The 17,142-nt window shown below is 44.7% G+C and overlaps 1 long non-coding RNA gene across 1 annotated transcript; it reads left to right on the top strand.

Moving 5' to 3' along the window:
• The first annotated feature begins 4,840 nt into the window (after positions 1-4,840).
• LOC142475340 (uncharacterized) lies at positions 4,841-10,021 on the top strand. The gene is made up of 4 exons (XR_012790887.1): positions 4,841-4,951; positions 6,321-6,440; positions 8,589-8,692; positions 9,925-10,021. It is a non-coding gene; the product is annotated as an uncharacterized LOC142475340 (long non-coding RNA).
• The last annotated feature ends 7,121 nt before the right edge of the window (positions 10,022-17,142 follow it).

The following is a 17,142-nucleotide window of genomic DNA, read 5'->3' on the forward strand; positions in this document are numbered from 1 at the left end:
GCAGTATACCACTGAATTTATTTGCACCAATCACCATCTATAGACATTGCACTCCCAGTGTATAAATTGGGGGCTGTTCCCCATCTGGGTTATCTCAGATGAAGTCACCTAGTGGCGAAATGCATTACGAGTTAGTGTTGGAGCATTTGCCACCAGCTAGCATGAGCTAGAACCCGTTGCCTTAGCTGCAGCACTCCTAGGCTGTGCAGAGGCATCCTGTATGATCACAGAGCTTTGTCAGCTGTTTGGAGACCAGCTACTGCGGGCCCAGGGAATCCCTTTCCTGATACAGGAAGTAGTCATATGTTTTTAAACGTATTGCGAGGGAGTGGGGGCTTCTATATACACTGGCGACACACTTTATTCGAGCTCGGCTAGTCCCACGAATTCGGGTATACCCGGGTGTATTGAGGTTTGTGACTGTTTTCTGCCCGAGTGCATTGAGTTATTTTCCAGGCAGGGATTGAAGCATTTTATTCCCACTGGCTGCAATACTGCACAGTATATATATATATACTGCATTACAATTCATGAATTTATGCCATCTGGTAGACACGCGAAGCATTGCAGCCTATTAAATCCTAATCATTATCATTTAACAGATCAGCCGCCCATCAGCCAGGCATGAACCCAGGCTGGGAAGGCAAATGCAACGGGGCTTGTTAGAGGTGAGGAGCGGCGCATTCCAGGTATCTGCCAGGTACATACTGGGTATTTGCTCGAATAAAGTGTGTCGGTGCAGTATGTCTTGGGGCTTTTTTTATATGAATTGGAGGGGTTTTATGTGCATTGGGGAGGTGGGTGGTTGTGTGAATTTGGGGGTTGCAGATTTTTTTGTATGTATTTGGGGGTGGGAATTTTTTTGCATTGGGGTGGTTTTTTTTTGGCATATATTTTGTGGGTGGAATTATGTGAGGGAGAGGGAATTGAGTCAGAGTGTTGTAATTGATGGAAGGGTGAGAGGAGAGAGGGGGAGAGAGAGTGAGGAAAAGAGGAAGTAGGGGTAAGAAATACATGTGAGGGGGGGTAGGTTTAGAGGGAGAGTTGGGTAATTGATGGCGGGGGGAGAGTGAGAGGTGAGACAGAGGGAAGAAAAATACATGGGAAAAGGGAGGGAAATAGAGAGGGCCTACAAAGTGTAAAATGGGGGGGTTTGTGAGGTGTGAAATAGGCCTTGCAACACTACCATTTGAGTAAAAGTTGTGCCCTAAAAAAAATGTCATGGTAGGTGTGCTATGGGGTAGGGAGGGGGGCCTGATCCTTGCATTTGTCCTGGGCCCCAAGATTTCTGCTGGCGGCCCTACTGACAAGGGATTCCTCAAATTGGGCCCAGCAGAAGCTACTTCCCAAGCAAGCAATTGCCTTTTTATATTATTTGTTCTGCTTTTTACTATTACCAGTATATATATGTAACATCGCCAAAAGAAGGGTCGTGCGGTCACTGCTGTATTTCATCTCCTGTCTGCACCGCTGATAAGAGGCATAGAGGAATTTGTGAGGGCGGACCCTCGCTCTCGCAGAGGGGAGGGGTTTGATGTCTGTCTGTGTGTGTGTGTGTGTGAGAGGGAGAGAGAGAGTGTGTGTGTAAGAGGGAGAGTGTGTGTGTGTGTGTGTGTGTGTGTGTGTCACCCACCCTGTTTCCCTCTGTCTCACTTTCTGTCGCCCTCTGTCTCACTTTCTGTCACCCTCTGTCTCACTTTCTGTCACCCTCTGTTTCCCCCTGTCACCCTCTGTCTCACCCTGTCACCCTTTGTCTCACCCTGTCACCCTGTGTCACACCATGTCACCCATTTTCTCCCTGTCAACCTCTGTATCTCTCGGTATCACCCTGTCATTCTCTGTCTCACCCTGTCACCCTCTGCCTCACCCTGTCACCCTCTGCCTCACCCTGTCACCCTCTGCCTCACCCTATCTCACACACTCTCTGTGTCTCACACACTCTCTGTGTCTCACACACACGCACACTCTCTCTGTGTCACACACACACTCTTAACAAGGACTAATTGTAGTATAATGTAATACAATAAATAAACATGTCAAAAACGAATGTTGTTCTTACTAGGAATTTATTCAATTTTTTTTAAAGCGGGCCTGGGGCGGGGCTAGGTGATGAGTAGATTTTTTTGTTCAGCGAGTAGATTTTTGGGTGATTTGTCAACCACAATATATATATATATATATATATATATATATATATATATATATGTAAGGGGGCCACTCCCGGCTTCCCTGATGTTCCTTTGCCCCTTGCCTTACCCCTGTGGCAGTGGGGGAAGGGGATGGCGACTTTTCCCAGTTGGCGCCGCTATCTGTGCCGGCGCCGTCGGGGGCCCTGATGCTCGAGCATGCGCAGATAGCCACAGCGGCCATGTTGTGTTTGGTGCGAGGTTCGCGCAATACGCAGAGGTTGGCAAGGGTAGTGGTGGCCATTACAAGTGTACAGGAGATCTGGTAGGTTGCGCAGGTGCAGTTATGTGTAGCGGTGGCCACTACAGCTTTGCACAGGTGCAGTAGAGACCGCGCACACAGTCCCCATAGGAAAGAGGTTCTGAGTGGACTACATCCCCCAGCAGCCTCTGGTGAATGCCCTATGTTCCCTGTCACCTGCAACCAACCAGCCACTGAGACTTGCAGATTCTCTGCAGCAGGGAATTTGATACATTGTTTTGTGCAGTCAGGAAGCAGACTGGGAAGCACATGAGTGAGTGAGACTTAGGGGACAAAGGGGGAAAGAAGGTGGGCAGAGAGCTGCGAGATTCTGCCCTAGGCCAGAAATCCCCAGGCTAGAGTTGAGGCCCTGACTTCCCACTAGTGAGGGTGGGTGGTCACAGGGACAGGCCCTAGTACAGGAACCTGTCACTTTAGAGAGAGAGAGAAGTGAAGGAAGCAGAGACTGTCGCAGCACCATTACAGAGGTTTAGGATCAGACCTCTTCAAGCACAGCAGCAACCAACCGGGTGGGATCGCCCTGGAAGGTAACCCTGACGTATCTTCACCGTCGGATCCTTTGCGAAGTCTGTTTGCAGGTCCTAGCGCTGGAGCGCTCGGCAGGTAACATCCATAAGTGCACCAACTATAAATCAGTACATAGTGGCTGTGCAGTCACACACACACATACCTTACTTTGGGGGTGGGGTTGTGGTGTGGGGAGTTGGACATGGTGTGGGTACACGGTGAGGGGTTGCATCCTGCGAGACACGTGAGTTACTGTGTCTCCTAGAAGAGAGACACTTAATGTATGACATGCATAGTTATGTTACTGTTAGAAAAGTCACTGTTCTTTTATATGCTGTGTGCGTGATATTATATTATTGTCCTGTGAGGAACAACTCCCGCTCTGCTTGGAGCCATCACAGGTGGAGGCGCTGCACCATATAGTATTGTTCAGGAGGATACACCCCAGGCTCTCATTGGCGGAGGCTCAGGCCTCCTGTGAGCCTCACAGGTAAAGCACCACACTGGGTAATACATATAGCTCCCCTCACATGCACCCTATCTGCGATTGGGTGGGGGAATATGGGTTACATATATATATATATATATATATATATATATATATATATATATATATATATATAGTACCGACACACTTTATTCGAGTGTGGCCGGTACCGCAAGCCGGGAGATTTCCCGGCTTGCTAGTGGCCGCCCCTCGGCGTGCCGCGCGTCATAGACGCGCGATCACGCGTCTTCGGGAGCGTGCGCCCCCTGCACGCGCGTCCAGGGGCTCCCCGAGGGAGCCCTGGTGTCCCGCGATCGCGGGACAGCGGCAGGGGGTTCCGGGGGACCCGGCGGACCCGGCAGCGGTAGGGAGAGCGCCCCGATCGGAGGGCGCTCTTCCGCTGCTTCGGCGCGCGCCCGTCACTCTCGGGCGCGCGCCAGGCTACTGCTGCGGCCAAGAACGGGCAAATGCTCGAATAAACTTGGCCGCAGCAGTATATATATATATATATATATATATATATATATATACTTATTATTAGGCTATAACTGCAGCACTGATTATTGTGCTACCTAGTTCTTGTTGGTTCTTAATAGATTGCTATGAGGGATATTGTTATATGCACTTATGATATAATACACCTCATTTAGCAATCAGGACGCCACACTCCATATATTTTAGCACCCTCCCCATCAGTTACATATGTTGCTGGTACCATGGTTTTTTACCTCACTACTTCTTATTGGGACTCACACTGGTACTGTCATTTAGCGCATGAATATTTATTTTGTTCTAACAAAATTAACACAGTATAGGAAAATATGCATTTGTCAGAGGGAAAGGCCAATAATCTGGAGTCAGGTCACCCTAATGTATATTAAAAATAAACACAGGCCTGTCTGATACTCCCTGATATTATAAAGTAAAGAGGCCACTCTATAATAAATATTTACACAGGCCTTTTTAAGTCTGTCCCTAATAATCTGTAATCAGGAGGTCATTATAAGTGTTAAACAGTAGTGGTACTGTGATATTAAAGTGACAATCCCATACAAGTTTAATTCAGCCCAAATCCACACAATAATGTTAATAAATGCATTATAAATATCACATGACCATATGTATACTGGCTTAGTTCATGGCTGTGTTATTACATCATTACATGTGTAATTAAATCCGTGACATTCTCAGGCTCCCCCCTTCTGTGACAATCATACAGCCGGGCCGTTACATTGCAACACACTAATCCCGCCCCTAGTGACATCACGTAATCAGTAACCAGTCAGAGAAGCTAGCAGGCAAAGAACTACATTTCCCACAATGCACCTCGTGGAGTGTGGCTAGCAGCTACACCTTCTCTCACTAGTTTGTCTCCTGCGAGCTTCCGTACACAGCGTCTTGTTAGAGTGGGGCGTGGACATGTGTAAACTTCAATGGTGGGAAAATGAGACAGTTTTAGCTGCTAGCTGAGCAGTGGTACAGCGCTCTGTAGAAGGCGCTCTCGGTCGGGTGAGTGATTTTTCAATGTGTGTGTTTATTTTATTTCATTTCTCATTTTACTTTCACTTTAAGTACTGCATGCTTATTTTTTTCTGTGGGCATTTAGGGATTTAAGTGCTCCGTGAGCCGATTCCTCCATTGAAGGAGGAGCTATGAGGCCAACCTATCACAGCTACTGTACCATCTTCAGTTGCTTTCAGTATACTGATTAATCCACGGCACAGAATATGCAACTTCAAATACATCTATCAACTGTCTATATGTTAAGCCCCCGGACAAGCATTTGCTTGTTAGTTATACACTAGTTTCATACAAGCACTTCACACAGGGGGCTTCAACTTAGGTAGTACTTGACCGGCCGGTCTGAGTGTTCTCATTTCCATATATTTCTTGCCTCTACACTTTATTTACATACTTTGTACTTATTACTGCAGTGTAGCATTTTTCCCCACACCTTAAGGTTCAGTTTATAACAGCTTTGTAGGTCACCACTGCTCCTCATTTTAACCATTTATGTGTATGTGATTAATAAACCTTTATTGATACAATTTGTGTATGTTAGAGTGCTATTCAGGGGATTCTTTTTTTCTGTGTTAGTTTTAATATGTGTGTGTGTGTGTGTGTGTGTGTGTGTGTGTGTGTGTGTGTGTGTGTGTGTGTGTGTGTGTGTATATATGTATATATTTATGTATATATATTTGTGTGTGTGTGACCTTGGGCAAGTCACTTCATATCCTCTGTGCCTCAGGCACCAATGTCATAGATTGTAAGCTCTATGGGGCAGGGACTTGTGTCTGCAAAATGTCTCTGTATAGCGCTACGTAAAACTAGCAGCGCTTTAAAAGAACATGCTGTTATTATTATTATATATAAATGTGTATGTATTTATTTATATAGCACTATTAATGTATATAGCGTTTCACAGTAGTAATACATGTGAAAATCCTATAAATAACAAATACAAATATCAGGTCATGGGAATAAGTGATTTGGACATAAAAGTAACATTTCGGAAGTGTGGACAACTAATACATCTTGTAGATTGCCTTTACAGTGTGATGTCATTGATTCAGTAGATTGTGTGCAGACCAGGACTGCAGTACAGTGTCACTCACATGGATGACTTGCGTGGTAGAAGCTCAAGAACAAGGATGTCAAACTCCAGTCCTCGAGGGCAGCAAACAGGCCAGGTTTTCAGGATATCCCTACTGAAAACCTGGCCTGTTTGGGACCCTCGAGGACTGGAGTTTGACATGCATGCTCTAGACGGAGCACAGCTGTGGGTGGGAGGTGGATTTGCTTTGCATCAAATGGTTTGGAGCAAGGTTTATTGTATGTATTATCATAATAACAATGCAATGCTTAACTTTTATTTCAGGAGGGATGACTGCAGAACAGAAGTGAATATTGAAGCCATGTGTTCCTTTTCTTGCAAAAGAGAAAATTTGAAGGACAGTTGAACAGAATGAAAATTACTACACAGAGACAGATAAGCAATGTGTATATTTCTCATTTACCATTTAGTATTTGTCGTTTTATTGACTCCACACAATCCGGCTGCTACGGGTTTCACATTGAACATTTTCATCTCTACTCTACCCCTTCCTGTGATCTGAACCATGCAAGTTTTCATTGATTCAATACATCATGAGTAGAGTGTGGCTACAGTATGAAGTAAAGACCCAAGGACCACATCTACTACCATTCATAACAAGAACATGTGCAGTAGCGCACAGCTGCAGTTCTATGTGATTGTTATGAAAGGTTGAGGTGGTTCAATTCTATGAATCTGGAGTGGGATGGATCCTGTTTGCATCACATGGTTTCATCTAGGCCAGTAGATTATATAACTCTCAGTACAGGTTACACATGGCATCAGTATTAGTGATGTAAAGAGGAGGAAAGCTTCAATGTGGAGAACAAAGCCAAGTAATGTTGAAGTTACTCCTTTTACCATTTACTTGGTCAGTCTGTACTGTCTACTCCCCACACAGCTGCTAAGGGTCTTCCATTTTAAATACTTTCACCTCCTATTCTGCACTGCTTTGCTGCCCATTATTTAGAGATGCGTTCCAGTCATGTTTACCACTCTGAATCTCTCTGCAGTCATTGATTCAGCACATCATGGGTAGAGCATGGCTACAGATACAGAAAGCTTTTATTATTTTACTGGCTGATCATCCATAATATTGCATTAAAACATAGAATATCACTTAATTTCCAAAAGATTCAGTGATGCTGATAATGCAGAATCTCACAACATTTCCCATCATAATGCCATAATGCACCAGAGGAAGAAATAATCCTTGCTATATCTGTACATTGTGTGACGTATTACCTCCATGACCATTGATAGCAAGTACATCTTCTGTATAGAGCAGCTGTGTTATGATGCAGTTATTGATCATCATTGACATAATCACAAGAATCTTATGCAAAGGGAAATTGTCCGCAGCGAAGTGAGATGTGTGCCTGTTTTAAGTCCTCCAGCTTAACGCCCCTACACCTCCCACTACACAGACATACTTACTTATGCATACACTGACATCTGGCATACCTACACACACCCCAGGGCCACTTCCTTCCCCTGATGTCAGGGAGAGGATGGGCATGCAGAGTGCAGTAAGTCTCCACGTTACTCTGGCCAACAGTCTTGGCCTACCCCCAGCATCTGTCACCCACAACATCTGTTCCCTCCTTGTAAAGTGCTGAACTATCTCACCTGGGTCAGTGCTATAGCTGATCACAGTGCCCGATCATGATGTCACTGTGACAGGCAGCAGTGCAGATTGACCGGTCAATCAATGCAGTGCCGCACCATATGCACTAAATGAGATGTCCGTGCCCCCTGTCAGGTTACTCCCTGGGCAGTGACCCTGCTCACCCCCTCCCCTAGTTCCACCTCTGACCACAATTATCTCTCTTGGAGAGTGTAGCAAATTGGTGTTGGTGGAATCTCACCTCTGCCATGCATGGTCACAATCTGGGCACAGGACCCAAATAGTGGGCAATGTGGCACTTCTTACAGTAGAGAATAAGTAACTATATTCTTTACTTGTGTATTAAGGACCTTATTTGCATTAAAATTCAGTCCCCATGGGACCAAGACTTTCTGGCTTACTGAACAAAGTGGAATTGTTTCGTAGAGGGTGGAGAATTGTATTTTATCTGAAATTACCCCCTCTGCACAAAATACAAACAATTATACACATACACGTACCTTGTGGAAGTTGTTGCCCTCTATCTTCCTGTGGTCTCTCCCTGTTTCTCACCGTGCCTCCTCCCATTTCCTTGCACCTCTGCGTCTCCGCATATATCCCTATACTCGGAGCCGGCTCCGGTCAGTGACATGGGATGCCCAAATATGAGCATATCCATACATGGGCATCCATGCCACTGACCGGAGCCCACTCTGTTGCGGATATGGAGAGAGACTGGGAGATTTACATCCCCTTATAATTCATATGGTGCATAGTACCGGCACGTATTGTTTTACCGTTACTGTGTACCTTCCTACTTTCACACTGGTACAGTATGTGCTGCAGTGGGACTGAGAGGGATATATTGGTAACACATAGTTATTGTTGGGGGAATTCAATCCATTTTGAAAATAGTAATGCAATGTTTTATACTTTTTTTTTTGCAGTAATGAAGAATGAAAAAGTTCTGTTAAAATTGAATTGGAGGTGAACTGGAATCATCATCAACTCTGCACCAGTGTGAATTGATGTTCTTTAATGTTCTGATAAGGTACATGCAACATCTCTTCCTCAACCCCTACACCACTCTCTGCCTCTTGCCTCTCTCTCTCCACCTCCCTGCTAAGCGTATTAACCCATCTAATGTAATCCACATTCCATGTCTCACTTTACTCTTCACTTCTCACGTGCCCTCTGGAATGTCTGCTCTCTGACTAACAAGGTCTATTTGTACATGACCTCTTCTGCTCTCATCATCCACCACTTCTCATTCCCCTCACCCCTGTCCTACTCGATACCTCAGCTTAATTGAACTCTCTCCTCTGACATCTACCCTTATCTCTAACCTCTCCTCACTTTCTGCTTAAACTAACTATCTTGTTAACTTTTACAATGCTATCATCTCCTCCTCCTCCCTCCTCCCTCCTCCATTATATATTTATATGCCCCTTCTAGGCTCTGACACACTCATCCCTCTAAGGCCATGATTATCATGGCCACATGCTTGGTCATCCACAGTGCGTGCGAGCGATGCAGAGCCGCCTCGGACCTCAGTGCAGGGATTGCTGCATACCCCAGCATCTGTCACCCACAAACAATACACACACTAATACTCCCCACAATACACACTATAATACCTCCTCAATACTAATCTCTCCAATAATATTATAGCTCCAAACACAATATACACAACACCCTTACACAAGATACACAATCTAGTACTCTCCTCTGCACCTCTACACACAATATAATACTCCCACACACACAATATACACACTACCCTCCTACCCCCATAAAATACAACCAATAATACACACACACTTTGTGGATGTTGGGACCAGCTCCCGGCATGCACCAGTGAAAGAGAGAGGCCAGCAGAAGCTCGGAAGAACTCCCTCTCTCCATCCGTGCCTCCCTCCGTTTCCCATCTTCTCCCTGTCTCTCTCCCTCCCTTTCCTTGCATCTCCCTGCGTCTTTACGTATACCCAGTCAGTGACGGCTCTGGTCACGTGATGCCTTAATATGGGCTTATCCATATATGTTCATCCACGTCACTAATGTGATGCCCGCACTGTTGCGGAGCTGGTACTTACGACGCGCACTTATTGTTTTATCAGTACTGCGTACCTGACTCTACCGGCCTACTTTCAACACTAGTACAATAAGTGCTTCACTACGAGTGAGTGGGGAATATTGGCATCACACAGTCACTGTTGAATATGCCATTCAATCCATTTTGAAAATAGTAATGCAATGTGGTTTTGTTTTGTTTGCTTTTTGCAGTAATGAAGAATGGATAAGTTATATTAAAATTAAATTGGAGGGGAACTGGATTCAGCATTTCATCATGAACTCTGCACTTGTGAGAATTTACCTTCTTGAATGCCCTGACAGGTACACGCAACTTTAAGACTATAATCTGCTGTGCAAGCTTTCGTGCTATACCTCCCCCTCAGGTTTTGATTTATACATTTGCTCCCTCAAGTCATGTCCTCTAATATTTGAAAGCTCTCTCCTAGCATTTTCTCTCTACCACAGAACGTCATCCCAATGTAACCTCTCTCTTGTTCTCTCTGCTTGCTGTTTCCTCACTCCTCTGTTAAACTTTTCTAATTTCTCTAACTTCCACACTCCTGCTTTTATCCACATGTTCTCCTCTTTCCTTCCCCTACCTTTGCATGTGTCTACACACTGCACCATTTGTACAGACCTCTATTGCAGCTATTTCTGCACTGCTCAATGAAAAGCACTCATGTACATCCTATTCTCTGCGCCCCCTCTCTCTGCACCCCTCTCTCTCTGCGCCCCCTCTCTCTCTGCGCCCCCTCTCTATCTGCGCCCCCTCTCTATCTGCGCCCCCTCTCTCTATGCGCCCCCTCTCTCTCTGCGCCCCCTCTCTCTCTGCGCCCCCTCTCTCTCTGCGCCCCCTCTCTCTCTGCGCCCCCTCTCTCTCTGCGCCCCCTCTCTCTCTGCGCCCCCTCTCTCTCTGCGCCCCCTCTCTCTCTGCGCCCCCTCTTTCTGCGCCCCCTCTCTCTGCGCCTATCTGTCTCATTCTCTCTACGTCCCTCTCTCTCTACATAGAGCTATCTCTGGCTCTCTCTACACCTATCTCTGTGTCTCCTTCTATGTTTGCTGATGTGTGGGATATCTCTTATAATCTTGAACCTGCTCATATACACATCGGGTCTCCCTGCCTCTGCCTCCCTGCTAAGAGTGTTAACCTATCTAATGTAATCCACATTCCTTTCCTTACTTTTCTCTTCCCTTCTCCTATGCCCTCTGGAATGTCCGTTCTCTGACTAACAAGGCTCTAGTTGTACATGACCTCTTCTGCTCTCATCATTCACAATCAGTCATTCCCCTCACCCCATCTTACCTGTCCCACTGATTTTCCTCTGCTTAATTAAACTCTCCTCTGACATCTACTCTAACCTCTCTGCTCTCTCTCTCTCTCTTTCTGCTTAAACTGACAATCTTATTAACTCTTACAATGCTATCCTCTATATGCCCCTTCAAGCTCTGACACACTCGTCCCTCTAACCCACACCCTTGGCTAAATTCCCAAACATGTTCATCACACTTCCACTCGCTGTTCTTAATGCCTATGAAGGAAATCTCACACTTGATGTTTGATTTTTCTACAGTAAAAATGTCTCCAGTCCTGTATAAAGCTGCTCTCTGGGGCCAAACCACACTACTTTTTTTTCCACATTCATCAACACACAAATTTAATTTACGCTGTCTTTTTTCCCCTGTATTTGACTCCCTCCACTAACCTTCTTCTCACACTTGCCATCCTTCCTTCACTTCTCCTCAAGCATTTGACTACTTCAGAGGCAAGGTGGATGCCACCCACAAGGAGATTCCTTCTGTCCCTTCCCCCTTCTCTCCTTCTACCTAATTCTCCTTCTGCATTTGACTCCTTTTCTTCTCTTACAGAGCTGGAAGCTAATCATCTTCTCTTCTCCCTCTACCACATGCCCTCTAGATCGTATCCCCTCACACCTTACTGCATCTCTTAGTCCCCACTCTCACCCACATCTTCAAGTCCTCCCTATTCTCTGGCTCTTTACCCTCTTACTTTAAGCCTGTAGTGGTCACCCTTTTCTCAGAAACAACCTACACCCTATGTGCCTTACTAACTACCGCCCTATATCCCTCCTGCTGTTTGTCTCCTAATTGCTAGAATGTCAACATTCTTAAATCACATGCCCTCCTGGATCCTTTACAACCTGCCTTTCGTACAGCTCGTTCTACAGACTGTGCTTAAAGCAAATTCCCAAGGTCACTTTTCCCTACTAATCCTACTTGATCTATCTGCTGCGTTTGATGCTCTCAATCACTCTCCTCCTTCATATTCTAAACTCTCTCTTGGTATCCGTAACACAGTTCTATCCTGGTTTTCATCATAACTTTCCTGTCACACATTCTCCATCTCTGTTGCTAACATGTCTTCGTCTTCTATTGATCTGTCTGTGGGTATACATCAGGGCTCTGTTCTGAGATCTCTCTTTCTCTCTACATACTATCATTTGGTGACCTCATCAACTCTTTGTGACAATCCTATAAATAACAAATACAAATATCAGGTCATGGGAATAAGTGATTTGGACATAAAAGTAACATTTCGGAAGTGTGGACAACTAATACATCTTGTAGATTGCCTTTACAGTGTGATGTCATTGATTCAGTAGATTGTGTGCAGACCAGGACTGCAGTACAGTGTCACTCACATGGATGACTTGCGTGGTAGAAGCTCAAGAACAAGGATGTCAAACTCCAGTCCTCGAGGGCAGCAAACAGGCCAGGTTTTCAGGATATCCCTACTGAAAACCTGGCCTGTTTGGGACCCTCGAGGACTGGAGTTTGACATGCATGCTCTAGAAGGAGCACAGCTGTGGGTGGGAGGTGGATTTGCTTTGCATCAAATGGTTTGGAGCAAGGTTTATTGTATGTATTATCATAATAACAATGCAATGCTTAACTTTTATTTCAGGAGGGATGACTGCAGAACAGAAGTGAATATTGAAGCCATGTGTTCCTTTTCTTGCAAAAGAGAAAATTTGAAGGACAGTTGAAGAGAAGGAAAATTACTACACAGAGACAGATAAGCAATGTGTATATTTCTCATTTACCATTTAGTATTTGTCGTTTTATTGACTCCACACAATCCGGCTGCTACGGGTTTCACATTGAATATTTTCATCTCTACTCTACCCCTTCCTGTGATCTGAACCATGCAAGTTTTCGTTGATTCAATACATCATGAGTAGAGGGTGGCTACAGTATGAAGTAAAGACCCAAGGACCACATCTACTACCATTCATAACAAGAACATGTGCAGTAGCGCACAGCTGCAGTTCTATGTGATTGTTATGAAAGGTTGAGGTGGTTCAATTCTATGAATCTGGAGTGGGATGGATCCTGTTTGCATCATATGGTTTCATCTAGGCCAGTAGATTATATAACTCTCAGTACAGGTTACACATGGCATCAGTATTAGTGATGTAAAGAGGAGGAAAGCTTCAATGTGGAGAACAAAGCCAAGTAATGTTGAAGTTACTCCTTTTACCATTTACTTAGTCAGTCTGTACTGTCTACTCTCCACACAGCTGCTAAGGATCTTCCATTTTAAATACTTTCACCTCCTATTCTGCACTGCTTTGCTGCCCATTATTCAGAGATGCGTTCCAGTCATGTTTAGCACTCTGAATCTCTCTGCAGTCATTGGTTCAGCACATCATGGGTAGAGCATGGCTACAGATACAGCAAGCTATTATTATTTTACCGGCTGATCACCCATAATATTGCATTAAAACATAGAATATCACTTAATTTCCAAAAGATTCAGTGATGCTGATAATGCAGAATCTCACAACATTTCCCATCATAATGCCATAATGCACAAGTGGGAGAAATAATCCTTGCTATATCTGTACATTGTGTGACGTATTACCTCAATGACCAATGAGAGCAAGTACATCTTCTGTATAGAGCGGCTGTGTTATGATGCAGTTATTGATCATCATTGACATAATCACAAGAATCTTATGCAAAGGGAAATTGTCCGCAGCGAAGTGAGATTTCAGCCCCCATACGTCTGTAATATTAATGCAATGTCTTACTTTTGTTGCAGTGAACACTGAAGAGACGGATCTACTACAACACTGTACAGGATGAGCATACGCTACAAGCAGCAAAATGATCTTGCAGTTGACAGTATGTTGTTCTGGTAATGTGCACAATTATTATTTATGGGCTACACACCACAGTGCTGGACATATTCTGTTAACTTCAACTCTACTCCTAACATGGAGATGTCTTCCTGGTGTTACTGATTCAGTACATCATATGCACAGTGTGGTTATGATATGATGGATTGATTTAATGAACCCACCAACCAATGATGACATCTGCATCATCTTCTGTAAAGTGCAGCTACAGCATGATATTATCAGCATTTGGTGCGGTATAATCAGAGGTATCTATGTGCTTTTGTGCCTGTTTTAAGTCCTCCAGCTTAACGCCCCTACACCTCCCACTACACAGGCATACTTACTTATGCATACACTGACATCTGGCATACCTACACACACCCCAGGGCCACTTCCTTCCCCTGATGTCAGGGAGAGGATGGGCATGCAGAGTGCAGTAAGTCTCCACGTTACTCTGGCCAACAGTCTTGGCCTACCTCCAGCATCTGTCACCCACAACATCTGTTCCCTCCTTGTAAAGTGCTGAACTATCTCACCTGGGTCAGTGCTATAGCTGATCACAGTGCCCGATCAGGATGTCACTGTGACAGGCAGCAGTGCAGATTGACCGGTCAATCAATGCAGTGCCGCAACATATGCACTAAATGAGATTTCCGTGCCCCCAGTCAGGTTACTCCCTGGGCAGTGACCCTGCTCACACCCTCCCCTAGTTCCACCTCTGATCACAATTATCTCTCTTGGAGAGTGTAGCAAATTGGAGTTGGGGGAATCTCACCTCTGCCATGCATGGTCACAATCTGGGCACAGGACCCAAATAGTGGGCAATGTGGCACTTCTTACAGTAGAGAATAAGTAACTTTATTCTTTACTTGTGTATTAAGGACCTTATTTGCATTAAATTCAGTCCACACGGGACCAAGACTTTCTGGCTTACTGAACAAAGTGGAATTGTTTCGTAGAGGGTGGAGAATTGTATTTTATCTGAAATTACCCCCTCTGCACAAAATACAAACAATTATACCCATACAAGTACCTTGTGGAAGTTGTTGCCCTCTATCTTCCTGTGGTCTCTCCCTGTTTCTCACCGTGCCTCCTCCCATTTCCTTGCACCTCTGCGTCTCCGCATATATCCCTATACTCAGAGCCGGCTCCGGTCAGTGACATGGGATGCCCAAATATGAGCATACCCATATATGGGCATCCATGCCACTGACCGGAGCCCGCTCTGTTGCGGATATGGAGAGAGACTGGGAGATTTACATCCCCTTATAATTCATATGGTGCATAGTACCGGCACGTATTGTTTTACCGGTACTGTGTACCTTCCTACTTTCACACTGGTACAGTATATGCTGCAGTGGGACTGAGAGGGATATATTGGTAACACATAGTCATTGTTGGGGGAATTCAATCCATTTTGAAAATAGTAATGAAATGTTTTTTACTTTTCTTTTTTTTCAGTAATGAAGAATGAAACATTTCTGTTAAAATTGAATTGGAGGTGAACTGGATTCATCATCAACTCTGCACCAGTGTGAATTGATGTTCTTTAATGTTCTGATAAGGTACATGCAACATCTCTTCCTCAACCCCTGCACCACTCTCTGCCTCTTGCCTCTCTCTCTCCACCTCCCTGCTAAGCGTATTAACCCATCTAATGTAATCCACATTCCATGTCTCACTTTACTCTTCACTTCTCACGTGCCCTCTGGAATGACTGCTCTCTGACTAACAAGGTCTATTTGTACATGACCTCTTCTGCTCTCATCATCCACCACCTCTCATTCCCCTCACCCCTGTCCTACTCGATACCTCAGCTTAATTGAACTCTCTCCTCTGACATCTACCCTTATCTCTAACCTCTCCTCACTTTCTGCTTAAACTAACTATCTTGTTAACTTTTACAATGCTATCATCTCCTCCTCCTCCCTCCTCCTCCTCCCTCCTCCATCATATATATGCCCCTTCTAGGCTCTGACACACTCATCCCTCTAAGGCCATGATTATCATGGGCACATGCTTGGTCATCCACAGTGTGTGCGAGCGATGCAGAGCCGCCTCGGACCTCAGTGCAGGGATTGCTGCATACCCCCAGCATCTGTCACCCACAAACAATACACACACTAATACTCCCCACAATACACACTATAATACCTCCTCAATACTAATCTCCCCAATAATATTATAGCTCCAAACACAATATACACAACACCCTTACACAAGATACACAATCTAGTACTCTCCTCTGCACCTCTACACACAATATAATACTCCCACACACACAATATACACACTACCCTCCTACCCCCATAAAATACAACCAATAATACACACACACTTTGTGGATGTTGGGACCAGCTCCCGGCATGCACCAGTGAAAGAGAGAGGCCCGCAGAAGCTCGGAAGAACTCCCTCCATCCGTGCCTTCCTCCGTTTCACATCTTCTCCCTGTCTCTCTCCCTCCCTTTCCTTGCATCTCCCTGCGTCTTTACGTATACCCAGTCAGTGACGGCTCTGGTCACGTGATGCCTTAATATGGGCTTATCCATATATGTTCATCCACATCACTAATGTGATGCCCGCACTGTTGCGGAGCTGGTACTTACGACGGGCACTTATTGTTTTATCAGTACTGCGTACCTGACTCTACCGGCCTACTTTCAACACTAGTACAATATGTGCTTCACTACGAGTGAGTGGGGAATATTGGCATCACACAGTCACTGTTGAATATGCCATTCAATCCATTTTGAAAATAGTAATGCAATGTGGTTTTGTTTTGTTTGCTTTTTGCAGTAATGAAGAATGGAAAAGTTATATTAAAATTAAATTGGAGGGGGACTAGATTCAGCATTTCATCATGAACTCTGCACTTGTGAGAATTTAACTTCTTGAATACCCTGACAGGTACACGCAACATTAAGACTATAATCTGCTGTGCAAGCTTTCGTGCTATACCTCCCCCTCAGGTTTTGATTTATACATTTGCTCCCTCAATTCATGTCCTCTAATATTTGAAAGCTCTCTCCTAGCATTTTCTCTTTACCACAGAACGTCATCCCAATGTAACCTCTCTCTTGTTCTTTCTGCTTGCTGTTTCCTCACTCCTCTGTTAAACTTTTCTAATTTCTCTAACTTCCACACTCCTGCTTTTATCCACATGTTCTCCTCTTTCCTTCCCCTACCTTTGCATGTGTCTACACACTGCACCATTTGTACAGACCTCTATTGCAGCTATTTCTGCACTGCTCAATGAAAAGCACTCTTTAATATCCTATTCTCTGTG

Source organism: Ascaphus truei, unplaced genomic scaffold (assembly GCF_040206685.1).
Source record: "Ascaphus truei isolate aAscTru1 unplaced genomic scaffold, aAscTru1.hap1 HAP1_SCAFFOLD_1166, whole genome shotgun sequence".
Taxonomy (NCBI): Eukaryota; Metazoa; Chordata; class Amphibia; order Anura; family Ascaphidae; genus Ascaphus; species Ascaphus truei.